General features: G+C 40.4%; 1 protein-coding gene across 2 annotated transcripts in view; it reads right to left on the bottom strand.

Moving 5' to 3' along the window:
- AREL1 (apoptosis resistant E3 ubiquitin protein ligase 1) overlaps positions 1–15,394 on the bottom strand; it is a 1,112,453-nt gene that overhangs the window by 700,817 nt on the left and 396,242 nt on the right. The gene's annotated exons all lie outside the window — the stretch shown is intronic.

The raw sequence follows: 15,394 nt of genomic DNA, 5'->3' as shown, positions 1-15,394 counted from the left end.
ATGGTTTTCTTTTAGAAACAACCCCAATCTGAAGAGACAACTATGCTATAAAAGGGTCTACATCATAACATCTAAGTTGCAAAACTTCGAATGTTATAATATCGAACCCAAAACCTTGAAGACTGGCAAGAGCGAAGCCGTGGAACATTGAATTCTATCCCAGGGAAAGAATTTGGTGGGTCGTTTCCACGGCTTTGCTATTTCCTCCACTGTGGTGCAATCTCGGAGTTGGTATATTTAAGTAGGGGGGGTGTGGGCTGCAAAGCCCCCAACATTAAAAATAGTTTGTAGTGTTTGTGTGTTTTGTGCTGGAACAGCAATTTTTTTTCCCAGGGAAAAAAAAAATCCCTGTTCTCAGCTTTCAGAGTTTTAAGATTTAGAGGTTAACAGTTCGATGTCATTGTATTCGATGTTCTCACATTTCGATCTTGTGATATAAACCCCTATAAAAAGAGAGCATTAGGAGGGTTTCCACAGTCCCAGTGGCAAAGCATTTATCCCTGTCGTAGGTGTAGTGCATGTAGTTCTATACAACCTGGCATGGTTTTTAAACATCCCCACTTAAGTTTTTCTGTTGAGTGCATGTTTTATGTAGATTGTTCTACAAAGAATTTAGTTTATTTGGCATTCTGCACCCTCTGTTATGCTTTTTATACAGGGAAAACCAATCGTTCCTTTAAGGATCGGATTTTGGAACACTTGCAAGACATAAGGGAATGGGAGGCAGGAAAAGTACAGTTTTGTACCTACCATAAATGTAGATGTTCGAGGATCCACATTGCTGCAGTCCTAACTATTGGGTAGTCCGCTGTCCAGTCAGCCCGAATACCAAAGTATATGGCTGACGTCGGTCAGGGCGCATTAGACTGACGTCAGTACGTCAGGGTACTAATGCGCATGACCGAAGTCATATCCTCAGTCTTTTCTTGCCCCAGATGTCAGAAGACCCTAAAAAGACAAGGCCAAATATACCTGCACCAAAAATATGTACAATATATACAAAATTACCAGAATATAACCTCACCTACACAACCACCCCTAAACACAGAGGGGAAGGAGGGAGGGTAAATTGGACTGCAGCAATGTGGATCCTCGAACATCTACATTTATGGTAGGTACAAAACTGTACTATGTTCTTCATTCCACATTGCTGCAGTCCTAACTATTGGGTAGAATCCCAAAGCAGAGGTAAGGGAGGCTGGCAAATCATAAAGAAGCAGGAGCTGACAACATGCCTTGCAAAATAGCTGTGGCAAAACCAGCCCTAGACTTAGAGTAGAGAGGAAGGTGATAATGCTTAGAGAAAGTATGCACTGAACTCCAAGTAGCTGCCTCCAAAATATTCTTAGTTGCCACCCCCCTTAGAAATGCTGTAGAAGTGGCAGTAGCCCTAGTGGAATGAGGCCTAATCCCAGCTGGAATCTCCTTGCCATGATGGGAATAACAAAATGCAATGCAAAACCCAATCCACCTAGAAATAGTTTGTTTTGACACAGGCTTGCCCTGCGAACTCAAAGCAAAAGAAACAAACAACTGCTGAGACTGCCTAAAATCCTTAGTCCTGCTTAAATAATAACGCAATTGCCTGTGTACATCTAAAGTGTGCAGAATCTTTTCCCCTTTATTTTGGGGATCTGCATAAAAAGTAGGCAAATGAATAGTTTGGTTTAAAGCCACACTAGAAACCACCTTAGGCATAAAGGAAGGATTAGATGCGTAATGATACCCTATCCTTATGAAAAATCAAAAGGCTCTACCGCCATAAGGGCCTGCAACTCAGAAACCCTTCTTGCAGAAGTAATGGCCAACAAAAAAGCAGTCTTCCATGACAAGTACTTCAATTCAGCAGTAGCCGCAGGCTCAAAAGGTTGTAGAGTAAGTTTCTCCAACACAAAATTGAGATCCCAAGCAGGAGTAGGAGCTCTACGTGGGGTCTTATATTCTTTGCCCCTCTAAGAAATTGCTTGAACAAAGGATGCGAAAACAATGGTGGGTCACAATCATAGTGAGCTGAAATTGCTGCAGCATGAATCTTAATGGAAGAGAAAGACAAACCTTTGTCCAATAACTCAGTAAGATATTGAAGAGCCACACTCAAATTAGGCTCAGAAATCTCCAAATTGTTTGCTGCACTCCAAAATAAAAATCTCTTCCATTTTTCTCGCATTACACTTTCCTTGTACTAGGTCTTCTGGCTTCCATAATCACATTTAAAACTTGTTGAGGAAGTTGAGACCTGCTGTGTTTCAAAACAGAATATGCCAGGCTGTTAGATGAAGAGAGTGTAGCTTGACATTGAGCAGGTGACCGTCCCTCTGAGACAACAGGTGTGGAATCAAAGGTAAAGGCCATGGAGGCATCCTTACCAGACTCCTCAGTAATGGGTACCAGTGTTGCTGAGGCCAATCTGGAGCTATTAAAATCATCCTTGGCTTGTCTTGTCTGACCTTCAGGAGCACCTTTGGGAGAAGAGGCAGAGGTGGAAAGGCATACACATGAAGATTTTTCCAACTGAAAGAAAGAGCATCCACTTTCCAAGCTGTGTGATGAAACCTCTTTGTGCAAAACTTTGGCAGCTGGTGGTTTAGTGGAGAAGCGAACAGATCTATGTCTGGAGTTCCCCATGACACTGTCAATTTTTGAAATACATGAAGATCCAGTTTCCACTCGTGGGGATCCATGATTTGTCTGCTTAACACATCTGCTAAGGAGTTCTGTGCTCCTGGCAGAAACCTTGCCTGAAGAGTTAGTTGCAAGCTGAGCGCAGTCTCCCATAAAATCATTGCTTGCCTGCACAACGGGTAAGAATGTGTTGCGCCTTGTTTGTTGATGTACCACATGACAGTTGTGTTGTCTGTTAGAATCAACACCTGCCCTGGAAGAAGTAACTCCTTGAAAGCCATTAATGCAAACTGGACTGCTAACATCTCTTTCATGTTGATATGTAGATGCTGTAGTCTGGCAGGCCACTTGTCTTGTATCCACTTTCCATTTAGATGAGCTCCCCAAGCAATGTCTGAGGCATCTGTCGTTAGGATCTGACTGCCTCTGGCCGGGTCACAGAGAGTCCCTTGTTTAGGTGACATTCCTGAGCCCACCACATAAATTCCTTTTGAATGCAAGGTATTATTTGAATGACAGTGTCCAAATGCTGGCAGTGCTGTGTCCATACATTTTGAGATACCATTGCAGCTTCCTCATATGCAGTTTGGCATTGGGAAGCACCAGAATACAAGATGCCATGAACCCTAAGGCTTGAAGGACTGTCCTTGCAGTCAGCCCGGACTGAAGAGATAGGTGATGGAAGTAACTGGAAAGATTCTGTTGTTTGTCCGGGGTTAAAAAGGCCATCTGGGCTGCTGTATTCAGTCTCACACCCAGAAAGCACATGTCTTGAGAGGGTACTAGACTGGACTTTATTTCGTTCACAGAATACCCTAGGCATCTTAGCACTGCTATCACATATTCCAAATGCTGTAAAGGTCTTCCTTTTCTTGAGCCAGAATCAGGCAGTCGTCCAAGTAAGGATAGATTTGAATTCCTTTTAGTCTGAAATAAGCTATCACTGGAGCCAGAACCTTTGTGAATACTCTGGGCAGTAGATAAGCCAAAGGGCAATGCAGAGAACTGATAATGAGAATTTCCAGCTCGAAACGCAGATACTTCCTGCAACTTAGTCTGATAGGCACATGAAGGTAAGCTTCCTTGAGATCTAAAGTTACCATCCAGTGATCTTTGCCCAGTAGAGGTAAAAGCTGTTGTAACGTCAACATTTTGAACTTGGGAATGTCCAGATAAGTGTTGAGGATAGATAAATCCAAAATTGGTCTCCACGTGTTCCCCTTCTTTGGTACTAGGAACAGGCGAGAATAAAATCCTAGGCCCCTTTCTGGCACAGGAACTGGCTGAATGGCCCCTATTTGGAGCAACAGAGAAATTTGCTTGTGAGCCTCTTTTCTTTGTAGAGGAGGAATGTCTGGCATGCCTTTGAAAGGAGGCAAGGTATGGAAATAAAACCTGTAACCGTGGTGAATGATATCCAGAACCCATTTGTCTTGGGTAATTAAATCCCAATTTTCTTTGAAAAGAGACAGCCTTCCTCCCAAAGGTGCTGCCAGGCGAGAATGTACTGGCAGCTGAAAAGGCAGGTCATTGGGTCTGTTTACGAAAGGACTGACCCTGCCCTCACCAGAAGTCCGAGCAGGTGAACTCCCTGTTCTAGGCCTAAAAGAACCTTGAGCTCTGCCCCTACCACGTCTAGACCTACCCCTAGACTGGGAATCATAAGCAGGATATGTCCATCCCTTAGTAGGCCAATTTCTACTAAACTTGGAGGCTGCACCTGCAAACAATCCTTAACAGTTTGCATAGACTTAGCCTTGTCCTCCATTTTCTTTAAAACTGCTTCCACAGGCGAACCAAACAACACATCAGACTGTAAAGGAGCATCCAAAATCCTTGTCTTAACATGCTCAGCTAAATTCTGATCCCTCAACCAGGCGTGCCTACGAAGAACAGAACCAGTGGCAGCCACCCTCGAGGAGGCCTGCACAGCATCAAAACCACACTGCAAGGAATGCTTACCCACCTGTTCAGACACATGAACTAAATCCTGCAACTCTTTACACTCAATACCTTCAGCCAGAGCATCCACCTTAGACTTCAATTGTGAAAGGAGATAATTCTGATATTTTAACATGTGAAACTGACAATTCAACGCCCTCATGGCTAAAGTGGAAGAAGTATACACTTTCTTTCCCCATCTATCCAAAGCCCTTGCCTCTTTATCAGGAGGAACAGGATTTTTAACAACAGAAGCCTTCACACCTTTAGGCCCCTGAGAGACAGTTTCGGGTCTGCCCTAGGACTCTTAAAAGATACTTATGGGCTTCAGGCACCCTATAGTACCTATCCGGTTTAACTGGGGCAGGAGGCAAAGAATCAGGATTCAGGAAGCCTCTGCAAAACATCTTCTACCACATTCAGAACAGGAGGTATAGCTAAAGGCCTATGCTGGGGTAAAACAAGAATTCCCTAAGCCTCTTCCTGGAATCAGAGAAATCTTGACCTTCCCATTTAAAATGCTCCCTCATGGAATGCAGAGTCTCTGAAAATGAAAAATCCTCAGGAGGCGAAGCTGAAGGAGTAGAATCATCCACATCAGAATCAGAATAAGGAGGATACTCCTGCAAGTCTTCAGCCGAAGACTCAGAAGCCTCCGAACAGTGCTCAAAACTCTCAAACTCAGGTTCCACCCTAGGCCTCTTATCAGGAGGGGGCATAGAACCTCTAATCATAGTAATCAAATCCTCTGCCATTTTAAGCATATGCTTCTTAGGCAAAGACCCTGAAACACTAGGAGAAACCCCCACTGAAGCTAAACTAGGCCTGCCTCTTAAAGAAGCCTTGGAAACAGAAGGGGAGGCCCTAATCACCTTAGGAAGAGAGGGAAGAACAGCCACCTGAGAAGCCCCTTCAGCCTGGCCTACTTCCTGAGAGGACACATCCTGTAACAGTAAAGTCTCTCCTGAGACTCCAAAGAAACTCCTGGCAGAACCTCCGGCTCCACTGAGCCTTCCAAAGAACCGACGTCCGGGACTGTCGGTTCTTCCACTCTAGGCTTTGCTGCTTTGTCCTTGCGCTTTTGGCCGAAGCGGGCGGAGCATCCGGCGGCATTTTATAATTACAACGCTTCCCAAAACTAACCTGGCACAGTCTAACCTTCTCTTAATAGTGCGTTTGTTAAACCTAGCACAAGAGCGGCATCCAACAACGTCGTGCTCAGGCCCTAAACAAGGTATACACAAAGTATGGTAATCCCTATGAGGTATCTGTTTCCCACAAGAAATACAGTTATTCACTTTTTCTGACATCCGGTTAAATACTGAGGCAAGAAAAAAACAAAATATTCCCCAACGGGGTACTTAGCCAACTTTGATTCGGTCTGAAACTCTGACTTCAGAAACTTTCAGAACGCCAACCTGCACTCGCAAAACTGCTTCTGCATCGGACCATGCGGCAAAAAAGACTGAGGATATGACGTCGGTCATGCGCATTAGTACCCTGACGTACTGACGTCAGTCTAATGCGCCCTGACCGACGTCAGCCATATACTTTGGTATTCGGGCCGACTGGACAGCGGACTACCCAATAGTTAGGACTGCAGCAATGTGGAATGAAGAACATATGCATTAGCACACCATGTGGTGGCTGAAGAGAACTCCCATAAGTTTAAGTTTCTGGCACTGGAGGTAGTTGGAATGGATATTAGGGGCGGGGATCCTAAGAACAAGACAGAGCCAAGAGAACAAGCCTGGATTTTATCACACCAAGCAGATAAATTTCCAGGACTACATGAGGTTGTTTCCCTGAAGCCTATGTTAAAGGCACGCCCACTCCCACATTAAAATGTCTGTTTATATATATTTTTATATGAATATTTTAAAGTTTTGTATTTTGGTGTTTTGTAAGTACTTTGTTATCATGTGATGTAATTTTTTTACTGTTGTTCAAATTTTTTTTGCATGCTTCTTACAACAGGAAATGATGTCACAGTGCTATTGGTACATAGATGGTTCTTTTTAATGTGACTGTCTGATGAAGCAATACATTGCATCGTGAAAGCTCTTGCGTGTTTTTATTTTTTACATTTAAGTTGAATAAATTTAATAACTCTAATTTTCTCCTCTTTACTAATAACCTACACACACCTACTCCACAAGGTTCTATAATACAGTCTGCAGATGGTTCAACACTTATCTGTGACTAATAATCTACACACACCTACTCCACATGGTTCTATAATACAGTGCGCAGATGATTCAACACTTATCTGTGACTAATAATCTACACACACCTACTCCACATGGTTCTATAATACAGTCTGCAGATGATCCAACACTTATCTGTGACTAATAATCTATACACACCTACTCCACATGGTTCTATAATACAGTCTGCAGATGATTCAACACTTATCTGTGACTAATAATCCACACACAGCTACTCCACATGGTTCTATAATACAGTCTGCAGATGATTCAACACTTATCTCTGACTAGTAATCTACACACAGCTACTCTACATGGTTCTATAATACAGTCTTCGGATGATACAACACTTACCTGTGACTAATAATTTACACACACCTACTCCACATGGTTCTATAATACAGTCTTCAGATGATACAACACTTACCTGTGACTAATAATCTACACACACCTACTCCACATGGTTCTATAATACAGTATGCAGATGATTCAACAATTATCAGTGACTAATAATCTATACACAACTACTCCACATGGTTCTACAATACAGTATGCAGATGATTCAACACTTATCTGTGACTAATAATCTACACACACCTACTCCACATGGTTCTATAATACAGTCTGCAGATGATCCAACACTTATCTGTGACTAATAATCTACACAAACCTACTCCACATGGTTTTATAATACAGTCTACAGATGATTCAACACTTATCTGTGACTAATAATCTACACACACCTACTCCACATGGTTCTATACTACAGTATGCAGATGATTCAACACTTATCTGTGACTAATAATCTACACACACCTACTCCACATGGTTTTATAATACAGTATGCAGATGATTTAACACTTATCTGTGACTAATAATCTACACACACCTACTCCACATGGTTCTTTAATACAGTCTGCAGATGATTCAACACTTATCTGTGACTAATAATCTACACACAGCTACTCCACAATGTTCTATAATACAGTACGCAGATGATTCAACACTTATCTGTGACTAATAATCTACACACAGCTACTCCACATGGTTCTATAATACAGTACGCAGATGATTCAACACTTATCTGTGACTAATAATCTACGCACACCTTCTCCACATGGTTCTATAATACAGTCTGCAGATGATTCAACACTTATCTGTGACTAATAATCTACACACCTACTCCACATGGTTCTTTAACAGTCTGCAGATGATCCAACACGTATCTGTGACTAATAATCTACACACAGCTTCTCCACATGGTTCTATAATACAGTATGCAGATGATTCAACACTTATCTGTGACTAATAATCTACACACACCTACTCCACATGGTTCTATAACAGTATGCAGATGATTCAACACTTATCTGTGACTAATAATCTACACTCAGCTACTCCACATGGCTCTATAATACAGTCTGCAGATGATTTAACACTTATCTGTGACTAATAATCTACACACAGCTACTCCACATGGCGCTATAATACAGTACGCAGATGATTCAACACTTATCTGTGACTAATAATCTACACACACGTAATCCACATGGTTCTATAATACTGTATGCAGATGATTCAACACTTACCTGTGGCTAATAACCTACACACAGCTACTCCACATGGCGCTACAATACAGTATGCAGATGGTTCAACACTTATCTATGACTAATAATCTACACACACCTACTCCACATGGTTCTATAATACAGTCTGCAGATGATTCAACACTTATCTGTGACTAATAACCTACACACAGCTACTCCACATGGTTCTATAATACAGTCTGCAGATGGTTCAACACTTATCTGTGACTAATAATCTACACACAGCTACTCCACATGGCGCTATAATACAGTACGCAGATGATTCAACACTTATCTGTGACTAATAATCTACACACACCTACACCACATGGTTCTATAATACAGTCTGCAGATGGTTCAACACTTATCTGTGCTACCACTTCTCTATCAGCTCTTCATTCTCAAACACAGGAATCTTTCACTTCTGTAGAAACATGGTTAGCCAATGCCCATCTAATCTTGAACCCAAACAAAACTAAATTATTACTTTTCCAACCTAACAAGATGTCTATCACATGCCCACCATTTAACATAATAGCCAAAGACAATACTGTGATCTCCCTGACAACACATACAAAGCTTGTTGGAGTGGAAATAGACAATAACCTAAAATTTGACTTGCATGTCTCCCTAACTATAAAAAAGTCCATAAGAAACTTGGAAGTCTACATAGGCACAAAAGGTTCCTAACCACAATGGCCAAAATTACATTAGCACAAACCCATCTGCTCTCCACTTTACTATATGCCTCTCCAATTTTAACTAATCTAAGGAAAATTGACTTATCTAAGCTAGAAGCACGTCATAATAAAATTGCTAAGTTTGCATCTGGCTGCCCATATAGAACACATCACTGTACACCTTTAAGGATACTAGACTGGCATGAGCTTCCCAACATCATTCTTCACAAACAACTCTAACTCAAAAAAACTGTAACACAACCAGCTAAAACCCCTGCACTACAAAATCTCATCCTTCCTTATAGTTTCAGCAGATCACTTCACTCTAACAATAAGAACTTACTCACTGTCTCCAAGGTCAACAACACTGCAGGAGAACTTTATTTTCCAACTATATATCTCTTATATGGAACTCCCTTCCTAACTCCATTCTCTCAATCTCATCCACTAACCACTTTAAGCATTCACTTAAAGCTTATCTAAAAAATAAGTGGATATGTTCCTGTACTAACCCCCTCATGAGTGCTCTGATACATCACAGTATACCAAAATATATCCAAATTCTCCCCCGGTGTTTAATCCTTTGTTCCTACCGACCTGTCTTAACATTATATCTTTACATAAGTCATACCCACAAATAGTACTAGCTATGTTCAAAGCGTAGGTTTTGTTGTCAAGATGTAACAAATTTGTATGTTCTTACGTATACTACATTTTGTTTACTTTATACTTTTTTGATTATTGTAATGTGTGCATGAAAATTTACTGTTACTCATGGAGCTTTTCTCCTCAGGCCTCTGCTGAAAAAGGACCTGTGGCCAGTTAGACTTTCCCGGTAAACAAATGTTAAATAAATAAAATAAATAACCTACAGCCTTGGTGAACTGGAACTTTGTTTATTTGGATACTGTTTTTTGTTTAAGTGCCATTCCTTTATCTTGGTGGTCTTTTGTTGTTTTTTGAGCATCCTACCATCACCCAAAATGATGTCTTAATGCGAACAGAAAATGACTGACTTTAACAATTGGCTTACTTTATGGTGTCATTCGAAGGGGATCAGTACCTGACAGCCTGGAAGGACACGATTGACAGACCACGATGCTTTGTCAGAGATGGCCTTCATCCGTCTCACCTGGGCTTCAGGCTTCTGGCAAAAGCTCTTGCCTCCTTCACAGTGCCTTTTTTTAGGCAAAGACATGAGGACACAATTACCAATGTGAAAAATTCTTCTAAACTTAATTTAAAGGTCACGCTGCTAAACACTAGGAGTCTTAACATGAAACTGCATTCATTGCAACCATTCCTCACCCTGGAACATGCTAACATTTGTACAGTCACTGAAACCTGGTTCAAAGCTGCGGAGAGCACTCCGGCCTTACATTTTCCCTGGGAAAAAAATGCTTTTGTGGCTGTTCGACATTTAGGTATTTCGGTATATATGCGTTGATGTAAGGGCGTTTGATGAATAGCTCTGTCGACATGGTAATATAGACCCTACTGCACAAGCACACACAATATGGCTCCTACTAAAATGTCAAGACTCAACAATGAGCCCCAAAATGGCTAAAAAAATTCCTGAAAACATAAGAGAATAGCAAATGTTGAACATTACTCTTCTTCTTTAAAGTTGTTTTTTAGTGTCTGAGAACTAAAAGTTGAAGGTCATCACTACGGTCTTTTTTTTCACAATCATCACAACCTAACATTAGGGAAATACACAGAAGGTGGCTACCTTTTGGGGGCAGGTAGGAAGGAAGAGTAGGGTCTATTATATAAACGAAGCATTAAAATGTCGACTCACCTCTGATTGTTTGATCGACCCCTATTTCTTGAAGCTGCACAATATCGAACAGCCAAATCATCGATTTCTTTCCAAGGGAAAGAAATCGGTTGGCCATTCCTTTAAATCTGCCCTTTTCTTGACTGTAGTGAGATCTCAGAATTAGTATATTTAGTTAGGGGGGTGTGGAGGGGCAAAGCTCCCCACTTTAATAGTGTTTGTTGTAATGCGGTGTGTGTGTTTGGGCTACTGATTTCTTTCCCTTGGAAAGAAACTGATGATTTGAGGATTCGATGTTGTGCAGTTTCGAGAAATAAGGGTCGATCAAAGGTAAGTCGACATTTTAATGCTTCGTTTACATAATATAGACCCGAAGAGTATGGGTGAAAACACAAGGCGGTTATGTGATCTGACTTGCATAAATGCAGCCTAATTCCCTATGAACAATAACTTGAACTTCATTACTTCAGCCATTATACCTTTCATACTTTTAATACTCGCACACTGGAAATGTCCACAGAAGGTGGATATCTTGTATCTTGTTTTTTTTTTCTTTTGGGGGGGGGGGTCAAGCTGTATATGAATGCAAAGTGTAATTACGTGCTTCATGCAAAACAATCACTGATACAGCTAGTTTTGGGGCATGTATAAATGTCCAACAATAACTGGGTGAAATAAAATATCATGGTTATTGTTTTTTTTTCCTCACAACCAAACATCAGAGGTGCACACAGAAGGTGGATGTCTTTTTGCAGTAAGTATGGAGGCTTGCAATAAGGAAAACCACAGGGTCATTACACAATAACTGTTGAAAAAAATGATATGGCTGATGTACGTTAATGTGGTAGTAAAGCTTTTAAATTTCTTTTCAATGACACATCAGACGTATTCAGAATAAGAGTATAACATTTAGGGGATGAGTGATGTATTAAAGCAAACCGCAGTTACAGAATCACTTCTACATGGTTACTGTTACAGTTTGTTGGGGGACAGCATCTGCCAAACAGCAACATGGCCATTATATTTACAAAACCCCACAATCCAAAGGAAAGTGTGTCCAAATTCCACCAATAAACAAATGACGGTAAATTCCCTTAGTAAAACCACTTAAAACAGAAGAACCAACATGGGTTAAAATGTACAGAACATCAATTTAATTAAATCACCATCAAAACTTCAAACCCAGATACTGAAGGGGACAAAAGCACTTAACTTTGGGTGTATTGAAGGTGATTTACTGTCAGTACATTTACAAGATGATTTCAGGGTCAAAGACGGTGTCCATCTCAAAAGGAGCATTTTCCACAGTAGGACAGAGAGAGAGAGATAGAGTATGCGTGTGTGTGTGTGTGTGTGTGTGTGTGTGTGTGTGTGTGTGTGTGTGTGTGTGTGTGTGTGTGTGTGTGTGTATGTGTGTGACCCAACTACCTTATTAAAAGTCATAGATTTTGTACAGTAAACTGGCTTAGGTGAACTGACATAAAAATCACTTGTATACACCTAACATATACAGAATTCCACAGGCTTTTGGTGTCAAAGTCAAGCAAAATGCCCAGTATCCACCTGGTGGTTATGTGACCACTGCTACTAAGGACAAGAGGAAATCATGTCCTACATATATTCACACTAAGTCCACATTGGACCATAATCAAAGAATAGCTTTATTTCATCAATCAAGGAAAGTCCTTGAAGACAGAAAGACATTCTTGAGTATGCTTTGTAACCAAGTATCCTATAAGAATTCCATTTTTTACTGCAAACTGACTTTGGGGAACCGACATATGGTTTCGTATATACAAGTTAATAAAATCCAGCATTTCAGAGGACTTTTGTTTTCACAGTCTGGCATTATACTTGGTTTCCACTCAAGGGCTATTTGACCTCTACACAAAAGGGCAGTTAAAACTAATGACCAGAATATATGCATAGTTAATTTTCTTTGTATCAGAGGACAAACCTACATATTTCATCAGAAAAATATTTTTCGCTTGCAAAACATTGTGATAACTTTGCTAGGCTGGCAGTCTCAAATTCAGCTCAGAGCTGCACTGACATTCCTGAGGACAGAATAGGAGCGTAAAGAGCATTTTGCAGCTGATCACTCTGTAGTTACTATCTTAAGGTTTCAGAATGAAATTTGTAAATGTTTTCTGAGGTAGTGCCTTTCATAGACAGGCATCACAGACTTCAGCACATATGTCTCTGTTGCTACAGTCTGATATTTTGCATTATACATGTTCTTTTTTACTAGTAATACACCATAAATAACATGGCAAATATTTTATCATTTGATGTGTGGGATCAAAATTTACAAAGTGCTGCAATGAAATCCCCGAGGGTAGAACAGGAGTCTTAACTGATTTTTGTAACCGATCATCTGGCTGTTACTCTCTGAAAGTTTCACAAATAACTCTCAAAGGGAGACTGAGATAAGGATTTCTGCAGACAGGCACTAACATCATTATACTTACATGCCTCATTTTAATATTTTGCAATATAGACAGTTCAGAATGGGTGTACCATTTTAAAAACACAGTAAATGTGTAGAATACGTCTTGACTGAGTTGTCTCAGATGAGAAGTAAAGACCCTGCATACTTCACCCCAAGAAATAGGTTTCTTTTACAGTTGTAACATGATGTGGCTACAATGCCATGCTTTCACATAGCTAAAGCTGTGGAGTCAAATTTAGAGGTATGCTTCACTTGGAGCTGAAAGGCTAGAATTGCAGTCTTATGCAAATTTTGCAGCTGTACACCCTGTTGGTATCACATGAAAGCTTCATAATTAAATCTTAAAGGGGGAACTAGGATACAGCCTTCCAAATACAGGGCAAAGAGGCTTTAACTCATCCATATTTACTGGAAGTTTGACATTTTACATTATATTTGTTTTTTGTTGTTTGCTTTCTTTTTTGGGAGGGGGGGGCTGTGCTAAATTTTGGCTCAGTATGCAAAGTACAATGTTGTTGTGTCTTTCGGCTTATCCTGGTTAGGGGTCGCCACAGCGGAACTCTGGTCCGCTAATGTTTGGTAGTGGATTTTTACATGCAGAGTTACCAGCCCTGATGCACAACCTTCAACGAAGGCACACCCATTCATGCATGCCTCTACACAGAAGACGCTCTAGCTGAGAATCGAACAGGACGACGTCTTGCTGTGAAGCGACAACACTACCGCAGCGCCAAAGTACAATATTGGACTAAAATACTTCTTTAATGCACTAGCATTACTCCAGAAGTAAAAATCCCATTTGTTTCTCCTGAATACTGAATATAGATTTGTTTTTTTTTTCCACAGATCTTAAGACCCCCGCCTTACTTTAGACTTGTGTGCAGTAAACTTGTTGCAAGAAGATAAAGTTGGGCATACCTTCTCACAACTGAAACCAAAAGCTAACTGCATTTTGTACCCAAGGGTAAAGATATATTATCTGAAGGCATTTGTTATATTTCTTTTTATGGTTAAAGAGACACTATCGTTTATTGCTAGGTACTGCAGACATCTTATACAGCTATTTAAGTGTTCTTTTCACCAATCGTTTCACAAAGTAAATGTATGACAAAATTAGTACGTATCTGAATTGTATAATTTGTGTATTTTTATGAAATGATAACCAAAAATAATACTTCTTTTTAGGAAAAGTAATTGTTTTGTTATTTTTACATGCTATAAAAAGAGCACATTTTATATACTCTGACAGGCACGCTCATATGTGACATTCCTTTGTTTTTTCCAAGAGCTATTACGCAATTTAAAACCAAATTACTGTGGGATTACCGAGGAGTCTTGTTCTGAAGATTGTATAATATCCTGTAGAGAGATACTTTCATTTGAAGTTATGGTGGAATTCAGACCACAATGGCCTTTGCAAATTGACAGGGTACAAGTTTTACAAAAGAGTCAAATAAAAATGCAATTTGTTTTGATTTCTTAAAAAGAAAAAAAAAAAGCTATCAAAAACATAAATATACACGATGCTGATGGAATTACTGACTTAAAAAGACCCTGGGCAACATTTCAAAAGAAATGTTCTCAGTGCATGTCCGCCCTGGTTCCGAAAGGCAGGTTTTCAGTGTAAATGACTTACTTTGGAGTAAGGCCTACGGATAACAGGCTTACTCTGTTAACCAGATTCCAAAAAGACCTGCTCTATGCCTGCCCTCAGTGTAAGTGGTCACTTACACTGAGAGCAAGTCTTTTGGAATCACGCCCAATGTATATGAGGCATACAAATACATTAAATAACTTATTTTTTTTTTTATTAAAATTCAAAAAGCAGCTCCTCCTTTGCCTTAGACAGAGAGCCTAGTCTATTTTTTGCCTCTGCTGTCTGCCCATCATTAACCCCTTCCTAATGAAGTGGCCTACTCATTTCTCATCAGTAGGGTTAGATTTGACAAGGAGAGACAATCATTTACACAGTCATTGTGGTGGTTTGAGTTTTTGTATGCTGCAGCCACATCCCCTGCTCACACTTAGCAAGGCCTCGGGGAGGGGTATGCAATGGAGTAACAGTGCAGGGCATCCCCTCACTTCCACAAGGGGGGGGTTCCTTTTGCTCCTCCCTCCCAAGTTAG

Source organism: Protopterus annectens, chromosome 6.part0, assembly GCF_019279795.1.
Source record: "Protopterus annectens isolate FY-2018-M chromosome 6.part0, PAN1.0, whole genome shotgun sequence".
In the NCBI taxonomy this organism is placed as follows: Eukaryota; Metazoa; Chordata; order Ceratodontiformes; family Protopteridae; genus Protopterus; species Protopterus annectens.
This window is presented reverse-complemented; position numbering and strand designations above follow the sequence as displayed.